Source organism: Elephas maximus, chromosome 21 (assembly GCF_024166365.1).
Source record: "Elephas maximus indicus isolate mEleMax1 chromosome 21, mEleMax1 primary haplotype, whole genome shotgun sequence".
NCBI lineage: Eukaryota > Metazoa > Chordata > Mammalia > Proboscidea > Elephantidae > Elephas > Elephas maximus.
In genome coordinates this window covers 17,142,959-17,159,364 of record NC_064839.1, presented here as the reverse complement: position 1 = coordinate 17,159,364, position 16,406 = coordinate 17,142,959, and positions in this window count along the sequence as shown.

Genomic DNA, 16,406 nt, shown 5'->3' with positions numbered 1-16,406 from the left:
GCTGTTGGGATTTGTATCGGGGTTTTTTTTTTACATTGTATCTGTAGATTGCTTTAGGCAGAATTGATATTTTCTCTATATTAAATCTTCCAATCCATGAGCACTGAATGTCTTTCCATTTTTGTAGGTCTCTTTTAGTCTCTTGCAGTAGCGTTTTATAATTTTCATTGTTGTTGTGTTAGGTGCTATCGAGTCGATTCCAACTCATAGCAACCCTATAGCCTTTTATGTCCCTGGTTAGGTTAATTCCTAGGTATTTTATCAGCTTGGGGGCTAGTGTAAATGGTATAGTTCTCTTGATTTATTTTTTGGAACCTCCGACCTTTTGAGAACCCAGATGGTGCTGGGGCTTCCCACCCATCTGCCCACCAGAGGAGGCAGAAGAGGACGCCCAGGGACACACATCTTGACTTCTTTTTAATTCCCTATTAGACACCTAGAGCCCAGCCCGTCAACTTCATCAGTAAACATGGGTTGAAAGAAAAAATAAAATGGAAAGAGGAAAAGGGGGAGGGGCGGTGGTAGGAAAAAAGAAAAGAGAAATACCCTAACCCTGCTAAAGGAGCCCTAGTGGCTCAATGGGTAGGCGCTTGGCTGCTAACTGAAGGGTTGGTGATTTGAACCCTCCAGCCATTCCATGGAATTAAAGACCTGGTGATCTGCTCCTTTCAAGATTATAGCCTAGGAAACCCTATAGGGCAGTTCTGCCCTGTCATATAGGATCACTATGAGTCAGAAACAACTTGATGGCACACAATAACAACAAAGCTTGCTGATTAGAGTGTAAATTGGTACAACCACTTAGGAAAATTATTCGGCACCATCTCCTAAAGCCATACAATTCTCGACAATTCGTCTTGTAGGAATATCCAAAAACCAGTTGCCATCCAGTCAATTCTGACTCATGGCAGCCCCATGTGTGTCATAGTAGAACTATGCTCCATAGAGTCTTCAATGGCTGATTTTCAGACATAGATTGCCAGGCCTTTCTTCTGAGGCACCTCTGGGTAGATGCAAACCACCAACCTTCTGGTTGGTAACTGAGCACATTTACCACTTGTACTACCCAGGGACTCCTCCTAGGAATATACCCTCTAGACAGATATTTAAGCATGTTCACCAAAAGACATGCAGTAGGATTTTGGGGCAGGTTGATTCCTATCAGATCCTCCAACTGGAAACAGCCAAAATGTCCATCAACAGTAAAATGGGTGGGTAAATTGGGATATACAAACTACAATGCAGTGGATGAATCTCACAAGCTGAAAGAACCTTGAGTGAAAGAAGCCAGACACGCAAGAGTACGTCCTGTATGACTCCAATGAATGAAGCTCAAGAAGAGATGAAGCTACACCATAGACTTTAAGGATGCTTACTTAGATGGTGGGGGCAGTGGTGGTTCAGTGATAGAATTCTCACCTTCCATGTGGGAGAGCAGGGTTCGATTCCCAACTAATGGATCTCATGCGTAGCCACCATGCGTCTGTGAGTGGAGGCTTGTGTGTCAACTACGATGGTGAACAGGTTCAGCAGCCCTTCTAGCCCACAACGGACTGGGAAGGAAGTCCTATCAATCGACTTTGGTCTTATCATCTTGTCATGAGGTCGCCCTTCATTAGAGGCTGACTGGACAACGGCTAACAATATCAACACATAGATGGTTATCATGGATTGAATTATGTCCCCCCAAAAATGTGTGTATCAACTTGGTTAGGCCATGATTCCCAGTATTGTGTGGTTGCCCTCCATTTTATGATTGTAATTTTATGTTGAGAGGATTAGGGTGGGATTATAACACCACCCTTAGTCAGGTCACCTCCCTGATTTGAGGTAAAGGGAGTTTCTTTGGGGTGTGGCCTGTACCACCTTTTATCTCTCAAGAGATAAAAGGAAAGGGAAGCAAGCAGAGAGTGGGGGACCTCATACCACCAGGAAAGCAGTACCAGGAGCAGAGCACGTCCTTTGGACATGGAGTCCCTGCACCTGAGAAGCTCCTCAACCAGGGGAAGATTGAGGACAAGGACCTTCCTCCCGAGGTGATAGAGAGAGAAAGCCTTCCCCTGGAGCTCACACCCTAAATTTGGACTTGTAACCTACTAGACCGTAAGAAAGTAAATTTCTCTTTGTTAAAGCCACCCACTTGTAGTATTTCTGTTATGGCAGCACTAGATGACTAAGACAGTGGTAAAACTCCTTAAAAAAAAAAAAAAGGAGAAAGAGGTAATATAAAAAGTTCAGACTGTGGTTATTCTTCTGGGGGTGGGGGACTTCAGATGGAGGCTCACAGTAAGGCGTCTCAGGATACAGATGGTTTCTACTCCTCAATCTTGAGTGATGGTTACAAAGATATTTGCTTTGGTAAGCTGTACATTTCTACTTAAGGTACTTCTCTTGGTGTGTTATATTTCACAACAAAGCCTTTTAATAAAAGAATGAGTGGATGCAGCAAATAGGAATTCAAGACTCATTATGCACTAAATATGGAGGCTACTCAGAGCTGCAACTTGAACCTGAGACTCTGCCCTGGCCTGCACTGCCTCCTGGTGCTGACCCAGTGGGAGGGGCTGGGAGGGCATGTGTGATTAGGTTAACGTGGGGCCTCGGACTAGCTCACAATCCAGACCAAGTCATTTCACACCTACGCAGCTAGTGTGGTGTCTGACCCAACGCCCACACTTCCCCTAACCTGCAGGAACAGACCATAAAAGGTGAACGCTCAGGAGCAGCTCTGCGAGGGAGTTTCCTACAGGCGTCTCCTTAAAATAACCTTCTGTGGTAAATTTCGAGAATGGCCCCAGTTATTCTTCCCTCCTGGTTGCCATGTGACTTTGCAGTCCCTCTTCCTAAAGAGGCGCAGTCAGCTTCCCCACCCCTTGAGTCTGAGAAAGGTCCCTAATTGGTGCAAACGGCTTGTGCTCGTCTACTAACTAACAGGTTGGTGGTTCAAACCCACCCAACAGTGCCACAGAAGAACGGCCTGGTGATCTGCTTGTATAAAGATTACAGTCAAGAAAGCCCTGTGGAACTCAGCTGTCCTCTGTAACACACGGGGTGGCCATGAGTCCGAGCTGTCCTCGACGTTTGTTTTAGGGAGCATGATGCGACGGCAGAAAGGATGGCGTGCCAGTCCCAAGCCCAGGCCTCAAGTGACCTTGCCCGTTGTCACTAGCACTCTTGAGCTTCTGCCGCTGTCAGGAGAAGACCCTGCCTGAGCTACCCTGTTGGAGGATGAGAGGCACCTGGAATAGAGCCAAGGGTAATTAAGATCAGTGGATAGCCAGGTGACCCCCAGACATGTGGACAAGCTTGGCTGAAATCAGCCAACTCTCAATCATGTGAACCCTAAAATTAACGTTGTTTTAAGGTGCTGAATTTTGGGGGCTGTTATGTAGAATGGCTTACTGATACATTGTCCATAGACAGCTGTGGGGTTTGAAGGCTTGTCGGAAGGGGTGCCTGAAAGGAGCTGCCCAGGCTGAGAAATGGGATCAGTGATGGTCCACTCTGGATTCTCTTTGAGGCCCCAAGCAGCTTCAACATTAATACCAAGGCTACTGACACCTGGCATGGGAGAGAGCATTCACACCAGGCACTGGACTCAGCCATTTTCAAACCTATCCTCCTTAGCCTTTACAAAGCCCTATGAGGTAAGCACTATTACCATTCCCATTTTACAGATGAGGAGACTGAGGACAAGAGGTTAGATGACCAGACCACCGGCCCAAGGTCACATGGCTTAAAAGAAGGGTGGAGCTGGGGTCTGACTTCAAAGGCTGTGCTCTACCCACTCCACCATCCTGCCTGCCCACCCTGGTCAGCTCCTTTCAGAGTACCTTCCTCAACCTCAGGACACCACGTCTATGGGCTCTCAAGACATCTCAACAATCAGAGACAGCCCAGTCCCCCAGCGTGAAGGTCATGTTCAGCAGCAGTCATGTCCCAGGGTACGGGTGGCTCCTCTGGGTTAATAGGCCAGTTCGCAGGAAACAATCAGTGCAGAGAACGCTTTGCAGAGCTTCTAAATGGGATGAAATGTGTTGAAACAGAGTTCATCATTCTAATGGGGCGTCTTGGAATAGTTGGGCTGGAGAGGACGACAGTGCTAATCCAGTCAAAGTTTCAGGCTCTTTTTTTTTTTTTAAGCCACAGAGTCTTTTCTTCACATGAAATTTGATACAGAAATCCAACACATAAGAGAGACCACAGTCAAGCCATTCTGGCTGGGAGGCCAGGGAGCTCTACCTGAGGCCTCTCTGGGGTACCCCCTGGGGCTCCATGGAACACTATCTGAGAACCACCACTGTGGTCCAGCTCTGTTATTTTGTTGATGGAGAAAGAGTATATGAGTGGAACAGCCAAGAACTGAACTGAGATCTCTTGCCTCCCATTTCCAGGCTCTTTCTTCCATTCTCCGTGTTCAGGAGCAAAAAAAAAAAAACTCATTCCAAAAAAAGAAGGCATAAATCTGTTCCGTTTTTTAATATCCATTTTTCAAAATGGTGCATTTGGCTTCTTACCTACCCCCTAGGATAGAATTGTCCAGTCATCAAATTTCTGGGTCCCATTTATTGCCTTATCATGTTCAGCCGGGGGTCCACTGGGACCCTAGACTCTTTCCCCTGGGGTCATCTCAGTGTGCAGCTGATAAGGTACTGCAGAGCCAGAGGCAAAGTGGTGCCAGGGAATGAGCACTGGGCTGGGAGGAAAGATCTCCATGTGTCTGAGGATCGGAGGGGCTGGATGGCAGGAAGGGAGGGAGGATGAAATGAGGCGGGAGGTGGGCTGAGGCCAGATCAAGCTGGGCCAGGTAGGCTGGGGTGAGGAGTTTGGATTTTATGCTAAGAGTGAGTGGAAAATCTGTGAGAGCTTTGAGTTGGGGGCTGATATGGTCTGATTTGTCATTTTGAAAGGTCTCCCTGGCTGCCGTGTGGAGAATGAACTGGAGGAGACAAGTCTGGAAGCAAGAAGACCAGTGAGGAAGATGTTACAGCCGGCAAGGGGAGAGGAGTTGATTTGGACCAGGGTGGAACTAAAGATTCACAAAAGAATTCAAGCCGTGGAGCCCACTCACTGATTGCCTGGATGAGATCCAGGTGCCAAGGGCAAGATAGGAGGAAACAGACCCTTCCTGACCACCTAATAGGGAAGAGAAAGTAGAAAGGGGCTTGCACTTTAAGGGTAGCTCAGACAGGTGTTGTAAGGCCCATTGAGATAGGGCAGAAACTCAACCACTGCAGAGGAAGCTGGATAAGGGATTATTTGGTTGAGCCCTCGAAACAACAGTTGTCTCACAAATCCCAAAGTGTCAGGTTGGCAAGCACCTCTGCACACTACCTAGTGGAACCCTTTCATTTACAAGCAGAGAAACTGAGGCCCAGTAAGTGGAAGCGCTGGCCCAAGAGCAGCTAGTGCTCCAGCCCCACTCGTACTGCAAGGACTGAGAGAAAGGGAGGGCTGGTTTCCCAAAGGAGAGAGAGTAATGAGGTGCTGTTTCCAGGAGGGGGACAGGCAAGTCCTTGTGCTGATCTGTCTCCTTAGAGCGTTCTTCCCGTGACGGTGGCTCTTTTGGACTCAAAGCTGCTCCCGGTGACACCTCTTTATCTACAGAGAGCTGCCCATCTTTCTCCTCCCTCTGTTTCTTTAATAGCCGTGGGTAGTGATTAAGTGCTATGGCTGCTAACCAAAAAGTCAGCAGTTTGAATCTACCAGGTGCTCCTTGGAAACTCTATGGGGCAGTTCTGCTCTATCCTATAGGGTCGCTATGAGTCGGAATCAACTCGACTGCAATGGGTTTTGCTTTTTTTTTTTTTTTGGCTTTTATCACCAGGAGATATGCTGTGCTGTGGTGGCTTGTGTGTTGCTGTGATGCTGGAAGCTACGACAGTGGTATTTCAAATACCAGTAGGGTCACTCACGGTGGACAGGTTTCGGCAGAGCTTCCAGACCAAGACAGACTAGGAAGAGAGGCCTGGAGATCTACTTCCAAAAATTAGTCAGTGACAACCCTGTGGACCAACTGTTGAATAGGAAACTAATTAGCTCTGTAAGCTTTCAGCCAAACCACAATAAAATGTTTAAAAAAAGAAAGAAAAGAATACTCTAAGGGTCATAACAGAGTATTATCTGATGTAGTACTAGAAGATGAACCCCCTAGGCTGGAAGGCATCCAAAGTACCAGCAGCAGCCACAACAACGGACTGCAGCACACCAACAACCATGAAAACGGAATAAAGCTGGGCAACGTTTCCTTCTGTTGTAGGTGGCTTTCGAAGTGAGTCATCACCTACTAGATGTCAACTAACAACATCACCCATCACTGTGAGAAATCGCCTCGGGGTCTGTTCAGTGACTCCGCCTCCAGTGCGACACCTTTGAAGCATGGCTCACCGCGCACTTGTCCTTGGTGCCCAGGAGAGTGTCCAGCAGGGCCGGCTCCGTGGGCGTGTGATCTCTTCAGTGCACAGGGCCCTACACTTAGCTGCCCTCCCCACTCCACACCTGCTCTCACAACAGACATGGTGAGCTCACTCACTGTGCAGGGCACACCTGGACAGCCAGGTGAACACCTGGATGGCCAGCCCAGGGAGGGGCCTCCAGCTCATCTGGTGTAGTCTGTCCCAGAATGGGGGCGCGGCCTGGCCAGTGACCACTGTCCTTAGACTCTGAACTCAGGGGAAGACCTCAATCCCTGATTTCCTTCTTTTTCGTTCTTCTGATTATGACTAGAAGAAAGTTTCCCTTGACCTCCCTCACGATCACTCAGCTCTGGTTTTTAACAAAGAGAGAGCTGGTTGGTCTTGCTGCTTTCGATGGGCAACAGAATCTATTTAGAATTTAATGACCTGTTGCTATTTATTTTTATAGCTTTTTAAAAATTTTTTATTATGGCTGTGATACTGTGGGGTTTCTTTGTCCGTTTCTGGTGCTGACATAAATGTTGCCTATTAAATTCAGTGCATTAAAGTTAGGAAAAGGGAATCCCTGTACATGACAGTCAGGTGCTCGTGTAAACGAAGTAGTCCTGATGGAGGAAGGTGCGGGATTCTGAATTTTAGCCCAGGCCCTTATACGGAAGGGATCTTGAGGCTCAGAGAGGGGAGGGGGAAGTCTGAAGTCACACAGAGGGTCAGTGGTAACACAGTCATCTGGACACCTAGCTCAGTGCTCTCTTCTGGCCGACCGTTCTGCCTCAATGGTGTGCGATTCATGATAATCAAAGGCTTGGCTGCTGCTCTCCTTGCAGAGGAAACCCTGGTGGCGTAATGGTTAAGAGCAAGGCTGCTAACCAAGAAGTCAGCAGTTTGAATCCACCAGGTACTCCTTGGAAACCCTATGGGGCAGTTCTACTCTGTCCTGTAGGGTTGCTATGAGTCAGAATTGACTTGACGGCAACAGGTTTTCCTTGCAGAATGTCCCTCCCACCAAGTCTTATGGGGAGCCGCCCCCACCAGCCTCAGGGCTGAAAGCCCAAGCCGCAGGCCAGTGTGTAAAAGTGTATCCTCCTTTACCATGCTCAGACAGACAAGAAAGTCTGGAGACTGAAATCAGGTTTCTGCTTTGAAAACTGCCACCCACAGCCTTCCCCACCTTCTGCTTAGCAAATCTTTACAGGCCGTGATTTAAATACTTTTTCTCCTTTTGCTGTGATCAAAGGAATTGCTTGTTGGCCTGATAAGTGATGGAAGACCCAGAGAGACTAAGGAGAGAATGTGTTCACCGCCCTCTTCCTTTCGCCCAGGGCCTGTTGGGCTGGGTAGCCTTTAGGATTTGGGAGGTTGGGTGCTGGAGGCTACAGGCAGGAGCAGAGGAGGGGACCCCAGGCGCCAGCAGTTGACATTGGTTGGGTGGGCCTCCCAGCATGCATTTCCTCTTCTCCTGGGCAGAGCTTCCCAATTTTCCTTTACCTTCACGTGTCCCTACAGTTCATTCCCAGCTATGGAGCTGTGTGTGTAAGACTCAGAGCAGGCCACTGGGAATCTTGTACACTCCTGGCCATAGCAACTGGTGCAGAGATGGGCATGTCAGCCAATCAGAGAAAATGAGAAACAATCCTGGGACTCTGACTGGACCCATTGCTGAGAGGGAGGACACCTCTTCCAGCTGGCCTTGGTGTTTGGGAGATGCGAGCCTGGAGCTGCCAGGGAGTTAGTTACTGTGAGATTAAGGTTGTGTGACAACCTGGCTGGGCCATGACCCTCAGTGGTTTGGCAGTTATGATGTAGTCTGGCAGCTTTTTAACGATGTAATCACCTCCATGATGAGATCTGTTGTGAGCAGCCAATCGGGTGAAAGGGAGTTTCCTGGGGGGTGTGGTTTGCATCCAATATAGGTGGTCTTGCCGGCAAACCATGCTGTCTTTTGCTCACTCTGGCTCCTGCAGCTGGCTCCTGTTCATCTGACCTCCGGTTCTTGGGACTTGAGCTACCAGCTTACCTGCTACCTGATCTTCTGATCTTGGATTCGTCAGCGTGTGTGGCTGCAGGAGTCAGGGGAAGCCTCCATGCTGACCCACAAACTTGGAACTTTCTAGCCATTTCCTTTATATAGCTCTGTCTATATATATTTATACTCTGTACTGGTTTTGCCTCTCTAAAGAACCCAGCCTAAGACAGTTGCCCAGGAAGGATTGAAAAAAATAGAGTCAAAAAATTGAGAGAAAAATGGATGGAAAATGGGTACTGGTGATCTTTAGCTCCTAGATCAAGCTGTACCTGAACATGGACATAAGAAACTCACAAAAGGTTAATGTGCTAGGCTGCTAACCCAAAAGCTGGAGGCTTGAGCCCAGCCAGAGACATCTCAGAAGAAAGACCTGGCAATCTACTTCTGAAAAAAAATCGGCCATCGTAAACCCTATGGAGCACAGTTCTACTCTGACACACACGAGGTCTCCGTGAGTCAGAACCCACTCCACAGCAACTGGGGTTTTTGTTTATTTATTTATTTATTGGCTTAACCTGTTTGAGTTGAGGTTTTTCTCTCATTTTTGACAAAAGAAGGTCATTTCACAACCGTCTTTGATTACTTGCGAAAGTGTTTTCAGGAAACTCACCCCCTACAGGGTCTCCCCTTCCTGCCCCTCCCAAGGACCGACGGAATACAACTTCCTCCATCTCGCCCATGGAGAGTTCCTGGGGTGGGTCAGTCCTCCCACCCATGAAACAGCCCAGCTTTAAGGCAGTGGGCTAGATCAAAAGCCCTCAAAGCCCTGTGACTCCTGTAACCCATGTTGCTGTCCATGAATGTGCCAGTCCCATTTTATACACAAGCCCTGGGATGAGGAAGCAGGGACAAGGGACATCTGACACTCCTACTGCCATCCCCTTATCTTGACATGCACTCAGCACTTAAGTGTCTACCTTGCAGCTTAGGAGAGTGGGGAGGCTGATTGCTGATGGCATTGATTGTGCTCCTAGATCCAACCGTGCCTGAAGGCCCTAGATCTATCTCTTGGATTTTTCAAGAACCAGTAAATCCTCTGTTAAGCTAGATTGAGTTGAGATTCTGTCACTTGCAATCAAAAGAGTCCTGATTATGTAGCTGCCTTCAAATCTCTAAGGGGCTGCATGCCATGGGACAAAGAGAACAGCTATGTCCAGGCTGCCCCAGAGGCCAGGAGCTCAGGCATTTCATGACATCCCCAGTTATCCAGGTGGGTTAGGCCCCTGGGAGCAGTGGGAGTGAAGGCAGACAGTGTGGGGACACAGTGGAGAGGAGGGCAAGGTGTCCCTGTGAGAGGGGCTGGTCTTCCAGAACTGGAGCCATAGATGCCTCAGACCAGTGTTCCTCAGAGTGTGGCTCCCCAGACCAGCAGCATCAGCATCACCTGGGAACTTGTTAGAAATGCAAATTCTCAGGCCCTGCCTTAGACCTGCTGAATCAGAAACTCTGGGTGTGGAGCCAGCCGTGTGTGTTTTAACAAACCCTCCTGGTGATTCTAGAGTCCCTGGGTGGTGCAAACTGTGAATCTGTTTGGCTGCTAACTGAAAGGTCAGAGGTTTCAGTCTACCCAGAGGCTCCCGGGAAGAAAGGCCTCGAGACCTACTCCCAACAAATCAGCCATTGAAAACCCTGTGGAGCACAGTTCTACTCTGACACATATGGGATTGCCATGAATTGGGGTCGACTCGACAGCAACTGGGTCTGATGCTGGGTAAAGCTTGAGCACCGCGGATTTAGACATTTAAATAAATTAAATCTTCTCAGGGAAGACAGCAAATTATTTACTACTGAGAACAGATTGGAAACCCTGGTGGCATAGTGGTTAAGCACTACGGCTGCTAACCAAAAGTCGGCAGTTCGAATCCACCAGGTGCTCCTTGGAAACTCTATGGCGTATTCCTACTCTGTCCTACAGGGTCGCTATGAGTCAGAATCGACTCAACAGCAACAGGTTACAGGAGAACACATTTGGAAAACCCAGAGCACAACTATTGAGATTTTCTGCTCACAGGGGTCCCACGTCCCTCAGAGGCTACAGAGGCTGATAGAGTGGCCCCCACGTGTCTCCCAATGGACCCACACCAGGCAAGGTGGCAAAGCACATGATGGCCACCACCTCCAAGTCCTGCTAAGCCCTTTTGCCTCAGCCTCCTCCTCCTGTCCTCTGCGCTGAGGAGACCCCATGTGGCAGCCAGCCAGGCCTGGCATACAAAGAGGAGGGGATGGCCCAGAGGATGTGAGCACTGGGCAAGTATTGACAGGTGACCTTTGGCCTCACAAGCTAGGATTATACGGCAGCCAGATAAATCCCTGATCCCAGCCCCACCTGTTCTCCCTAACTCCAGTTCAGTAGCAACTCCACTTTATATTCCCATAGGCTTGGTTATGAGGCCGTAACACACTAAGCTAAAATCTCAGCAGTTTAACACAACCCAAATTACCTTCTTGCTCTTGAAAAGTCCAAAGCAAGTTGGGCAGCTGCCCATCACATTTGTCTTCCAAGCCTCAGCAAACCAGGCTGCTTCTCTCTTGCAGCTCTGCCATCTCAGGTGCAGAAAGAACTTGAAGAATGTGCAAACAAAGAAACAAAAAACCAAACTCCTTGCCATTGAGTTGATTCCCTCTCATGGCAACCCTATGTGTTACAGTGTAGAAGTGCTCCACAGGGCTTTCTTGGCTGTAATCTTTACAGAAGAAGATCACCTGGCCTTTCTTCCGTGGTGCCGATAGCTGGGTTCAAACTGACAACCCTTAGGTTAGTACTGGAGCACAGACCCCTTGTGCCACCCAGGGACCTGCGGGGACATCCACCGCTGCTTCACCTGTGTCACTTCTACTTGCTGCCCATTGGCCAGAACTAGCAGCGCGGCCCCATGTTGCTGTGGCGGGGCTAGAACATGTGAGGAGCAGTTGGTAACAGTAGGAATCTCTGCTATTTACCTGTTGGGCACCCGGCTGCAGTCCACTCTGCCACCTCCCATGGATCACTCATTCCCTCATCAAAAGGCTGCTGAGGACCGAGAGCTGAGCATTGTGCCTGGCATTGGATCCACCAGCATGAACAGGACAGTCATGGTCCCAGCCCTTAAGGAGCTCACAGGTTAGAAAGAGAGAGGTGTAGATCCAGCAGACCCTCACCAAAGCCCCCAGGCCTCCACTTCTGTGCCCCCTTTTGTTAACGACACCACGAACCATCCTTCCTGTTTTATAGGCTGAGTTTAGTCAGCTCTCAGCCTTTGGGTGAGCCTCAATTGTTCTGTTTTTTTTTTTTTTTTAATGAGTTTTTGGTGAAAATTTACATAGCAAGTTAGGTTCCCATTTCACAATTTTTGCACAAATTGTCCAGTGACATTAGCTATATTTATCACAATGTATCAACATTGTCTCTAATTGCATTGTTTGTTCTATTTGCAGTACTCTAACTTCCCTGTCCCCTTATCTTCTCATGTTTGCTTTGGGGTAATTGTTGACCTTTTGGTCTCATACTGATGGTTTTAAGTAGAGCACCAATGTTATGGGTAATATCCTTTATTTTGTGTGCCACTCTGCTATTTCACTAAAACGTGATCTTGCGACAGGCTCGGCTCTAGGTTTAGGGTGTCTCAGGGCGATAGTCTCAGGGAGTCCTCTGTTCTCTATGTTCCAGTTTGTCTGGCTTTTGTTTTTTTAAATAAGAATTTAAGTTCTGCTCCACATTTTTCTCCCATTGTATCTGGGACCATCTATTGTGACTGGTCAAAACTGTTAGTGGTGGTAGCCTGGCACTATCTAGTTCTTTTGGTCTCAGGATAGATGAAGTTGTGACTCATGTAGACTTGTTTCTGAACCTCGGTTTTCTCATCTGTACAATGGGGATAATAATAGACTAACAAAAGTCATCTGATAGCAGGCATCAAAGTGAGTCTCAGATTGGGGATGGGGACAAGCCACATAGCCAATGGGCAGTGGAGCCAGGGTTCACACTCTGCTGGTCTGATTCCATTGCTCAAGTCTCTTCAGTGGCCCCCCTCCTCCCAGAGTGAGTGAGACCTGCAGAAACTTTCTATAAGAAGGAAGAGATCAGAGAGCCCAGCCTCCCACCACAGCCAAGGATAGCTGGACCTGGCCTGGAGCAACCTGGTCCCTTGAAGGCCATTTAAGCCAGCCCAGCCTGACATCCAGTGCATCTCTGGACCTGGCTCCTGGCCCAGGTTGCCCCAGGACCACAGCAGCTGTCCTGCCACCTGGAACCCAGACAAGGCCAGCTCCAAGCTCCATGCCCCCTCCCCCTCACTGTCCTTTCTCCAGACTTAGATGTGGTTGAAAAGCTTACCATGGAAGCAGCAAGGCCACCACAACCACCACCGTTAGAAACCAGATTCCGAATCGCTGATTAAAACCAGGAGGGGTTTTAATCAGCCAGGGCCATGTGCCATTTAACTGGAGATGAAAGTACAAATGATAAGCATCATCTCAGAAAGGATGTCGTTAAAGGAAGAGCAGAACAGCAAGTGGCAACTTTTATCATTACAGCCGCTCCGCTCAGCCCCTCCTGAAGCCCTCGTTAGGGGCTTTGAGGAACATCTGGGCCCTGTCTTTATTATGCAGAGCTTTGACGATGGCTCCTGAGCCCACGACTTGCTAAACTTCTAAATATACAATTAATGCCTATTAATTATAGTTTTCAAAGCAGCAAAATGATCCTTCATTAGCTTAATCTCCTCTTCTGTTTTACCGGAAGTTGCATTCTCTCTTTTCATAATCCCTGCGTCAGAAGCCGCCTGTTGGCGGGTGGCATGTGGTGCTTGGCAGACTGTGGATGGGAAGGCCTGCCTGTCCTTCCGCCATCCCCTACACACTCCCCCCGCCACCTTCCACCTCCACAGTCAGACAGGAGACCACTGTGGACCTAGGTGTGGGTTCCGGGGACGAGGGTGGAAGTGGGACTGGGGAGCTGCCATCCATTGTGCCTGGTCAAACTGGACTCTAGATCAGGTAAAACTAGATTTAGATCATGGTGGGGTGGGGGGTGGGGTGGGCATGATTTGCGGAGACAATGAGATCATCACCTTCCACATCACTTTTGATCATGTCCAGCCCTTGCTCGTCCTCATTGTGGACAGCCAAAGGCCTTGGAGATCACCTCCCAGCTCACTAACCCAGGTGCTGTCAAGTTGATTCCGACTCATGGCAACCCCATATGTTACAGAGTAGAACTGTGTTCTGTAGGGTTTTCTTGGCTGTAATCTTTACGGAAGCAGATCACCAGGCCTTTCTTCCACGGTGCTGTTGGGTGGGCTTGATCCACCAGCCTTTAGGTTAGTAGCCAAGTACAAACTGTTTACACCACCCAGGGACCTTGTGGAAACCCTGGTGGTGTAGTGGTTAAGTCCTGTAGCTGCTAACCAAAAGTTCGGCAGTTCGAATCCACCAGGCCCTCCTTGGAAACTCTACGGGGCAGTTCTACTCTGTCCCATAGGGTCGCTATGAGTTGGAATTGACTCAACAGCAACAGGCTTTGGCTTGGGGATCTTGTAGAACCAAAAGGTCTGGTGATTGGATTAGGGATGAGGGAGAAAAAGAAGTGAAGGATGACACCCAGACCCCTGGCTTGGTCCATTTGGTGGGTTGCCTTGCCATTTACTGAGCTGGTAACAAGTTCTAGGGTAAGACAACAAGTTTATTTAGAGGCTTGTTACCTTTGAAGGGACATCCAACTGGAGATGTCTAGTAGAAAGTTGGAACTCCTTGTCAGCAGCCTACAGATGGCCACCGAGGCTATAGGAGTAGATGAGACCCCAGGAAGTAAGTCCATGAAGAAGACAAGAGGGCCAGACTAAAATCAAAGCAATGCCACCATCTTAAAAACTTTTCATTTTGAGATAATTATAGATTCACAGGACGTTGCAAAAATAGTACAGAGACTTCCCATGTACCCAGTTTCAACGCCAGCATTTTTAAAGGTGGATTAGGCAAAGCAGATTGCTAAAAATGGTCCCGGGAGGCTGGAGAAAATCCAACAGGTTCTGATGTCAGGAAAACTATTTCATGTAGGATTAGGTTTGGCTGCAGTGAGACTGATTTAAACAAGTGTGGAGTTGACTTCTTCCTCATAAAATAGTCCAAAGGTAGGTGCCCAGGCCTGGAATAGAAGCCCCATTCCTCTAAGTCCTCAGGGACACAGGCTGGTCCCAGCCATCTCTAGGGCGTTGTCCTGACCTCATGGTCCAAAATCGTCGCTAGAATTCCAGCCATCACATCTGCTTTCCAGGCAGCAGAATGGAAGAAGGGATAGAGAAAGAGACCATGGGTATTTTGTTTATATATTTAAAGATTTCCAGATGTTGTCAAATGGTACTTCCTTTGACCAGAATTGAATCACATGATCGTTCCTAGTTGCAAAGGAAGCTGGGAACTATAGTCTTTATTCTTGAACTCAAAAACCAGAGATTCTATTTCCAAGGAAGAAAAGCAGAATGGATATAGGGGAGCAATTGGCAGCCTGTGCACAGAATCCAAGGGTGGAGCGTTTCTGAAAGGGAGGATGTGGTCAGCAGCAGGAAAAAGAGCCTAGAAGTCTAGAAAGGTGGTTATCAGACTGCCCACTGGATCTAGGGACACGAAAGTCAACGGTGACTTTCTGGGGACAGTGTCAATTACCTGTCTGACCCCAAAGCCCTGGATCCCTAGCTCTTTACTTTTTTCAGAGTTGGCTTTTGTCAGGTGGGTGGAGCAGAAAGACAGAGTGATGGAGATGAGGTATCCGGTAGTGAGTGTTGGAGAAGCAGACCACAGGAGCAAGCAGGAAGTGGGGGTGAGGAAGTGAGAGAGAGGACGCCAGATGAAGCCAGAGAGCTGGCCTGTAGGGAAGACCTGAAAGGGGCTGTGAGGAGGACAGCAGTGAGGGCAGAGGGTGATGACAGTGTTTGTGATGTCTGAGGTAGGTCATGTCTGGGTCCACAGCGGGGCCCAGGAGTGAGTGTCTATAGAAGAGAGAAAAAGGAGGTCCTTGGAAGGGGTATCACAAAATTGAAAGGCTGGGGTCCAGCTGGGTGCTGAAACCCCCCAGGACGCTGGCAGGAAGTCAGGTAGAGGCAGACCCTCAACCTCCTTAGCGTTCTCCCAGGTGCCCTCAAGTCCCCTTCCCCTGTTGCCCAAAGTGCCTCTTTAATGTTCTCGTGTTCATTAGAATACCTGTGCATTAGGATACCTGTTCAAAACTTTGAATGGTTTCCTGTTGGTTCCCAAGAAAACATCCAAACCCCTCACCTTTTCCTTCAGAGTCCCCCTGACCACCTGGCATGAATTAGGATGGTTTCAGGTGCAAGCAACAGAAACCCCAAGTAGTCGATGTTGCCAGTGTCCCGCCCTGTTTCCCCGTCGAATCATTTCTGTGTCTGCCAGCACCTGTGATTCTTCACTGCAGGCTCTCTTCGGCCACCAGAGAGCACTCCGCCTCTGTGTGGGAGCAGCCCTTTGCCAATGACTGGCGGGAATGGGAGGATAAATACCCCAGCTCCCTCTCCCTATGGGTGGGCTAACTCTGAGAGACTGTTCCACATTGGCTCTAGATTTCCTCAACAGGAATAAGCTGGAGTTGCCCACAGTTGCTTTCCTTCTCTGTCTCACTCCCTCACTCATCTACCAGTGTTCCAGAATCACTCAAAATAAATAACTTGTACCCAAATCATCATTTCAGGACCTTCTCCTGAGAAAAGCACAAACACGGGGCAATCGTTAGGAGCTATACGAGCAGTAGTTTGATGACATCTTCCAGAACCCAGTTTTTCTCTGTGCCTGTTCTTTGTGATCCTCAGTGTTGGCTTCGACCTCAGGTTGGTAGCAAGATGGCTGCCACCATGCCAGGCATCACACTGAATCATGACAGCATCTTGCAAAGGAATTTTTCCAAGAAGCTCCCCAACAGGCTTCCCTTCAGGTCTCATTGGCCGGAATAGGGTCACATGCCCTTTCCTGAACTAACC